Here is a 1,160-nt window from a genome sequence, read left to right as displayed (position 1 = left end):
CAAAATTGATCATGGACTTAATATAAAACTTTTAGGAAAAAATCATAGGAAAAAATCTTCAGCATCTAGGGTTAAGCAAAGGTTCTAGACTTGACACCATAAACCTGTCTATTAAAGGAAATTTTGATAAGTTGGTCTTTATCAAAATTTTAAAAAGAAAAAAACCATATTTGCTTTGTGAAAGGCCCTGTTAAGATGAAAATACAGATAACAGGCTGAGAAAAAAAATGTTTGCAAACTATATACCTGACATAAGAATAGTATTTAGCATATACATGGAACTCTCAAAACAGTAAAAACTAAAAATCAAATTACAAAATAGGCAAAAGACAGACATTTCACAGAATGTCTGACATTGTCCTGAGTGAAGAGGCTTTCTAGATGGAAAATAATCACATTAAATAATGACAATATAATTAGACTAAGGGAAATGCAAATGAAAATCAAAATGAGATATTAACACACCTACCAAAATGACTAAAATTAAAAAAAAAAAAACATAGTGATAGCACTAAGTGCTAAGGAGAAGAAGGAGAAATTAGATCACTCATACATTGCTAATGGGAATGTAAATGACACAGCTACTATAGAAAATTGCTTAGCAGTTCTTAAAAAAAACACTAAACATACAACAAACACATACCACACAAACTAGGCAGCTGAAATTCTGGGCATTTACCCTAGAGAAATATAAAACTTAGGTTCATAACAATTGTTTCACACAAATGTTGATAGCAACTGTATTCATTATAGCCCAAACCTGAAAACAACCCAGATGTCCTTCAGTTGGTGGATGTTTAAAGAAGCTGTAATACTTACATATCATGGAATACTACTCATCAATTAAAAGAAATCAACTATTGAAGTATGCAACTTGGATGAATCTCCAGACAATTATGCTGAGTGGAAAAAAAAGCTCATCCCAAATTCCAAATAGTTAGCTCCTGTGGAATTACATTTACATGGTCTTGAAATGACAATATCATAGAAATGGAGAACAGATTAGTGGTTGACACAATTTAAAGAGATTGAAGGAGCTATAGAAGCACAATAACAGTAAAGAAGTTTGTGGTGATAGAACTGCTGAGTATCTTTACTATATCAATGTCAGTATCATGCTGTGATATTGTACCACAGTTTTGCATTATGTTACCTTTGAA

This window comes from Dasypus novemcinctus, chromosome 7 (genome assembly GCF_030445035.2).
Source record: "Dasypus novemcinctus isolate mDasNov1 chromosome 7, mDasNov1.1.hap2, whole genome shotgun sequence".
Lineage (NCBI taxonomy): Eukaryota > Metazoa > Chordata > Mammalia > Cingulata > Dasypodidae > Dasypus > Dasypus novemcinctus.
Note: the sequence above shows the minus strand (reverse complement) of the source record.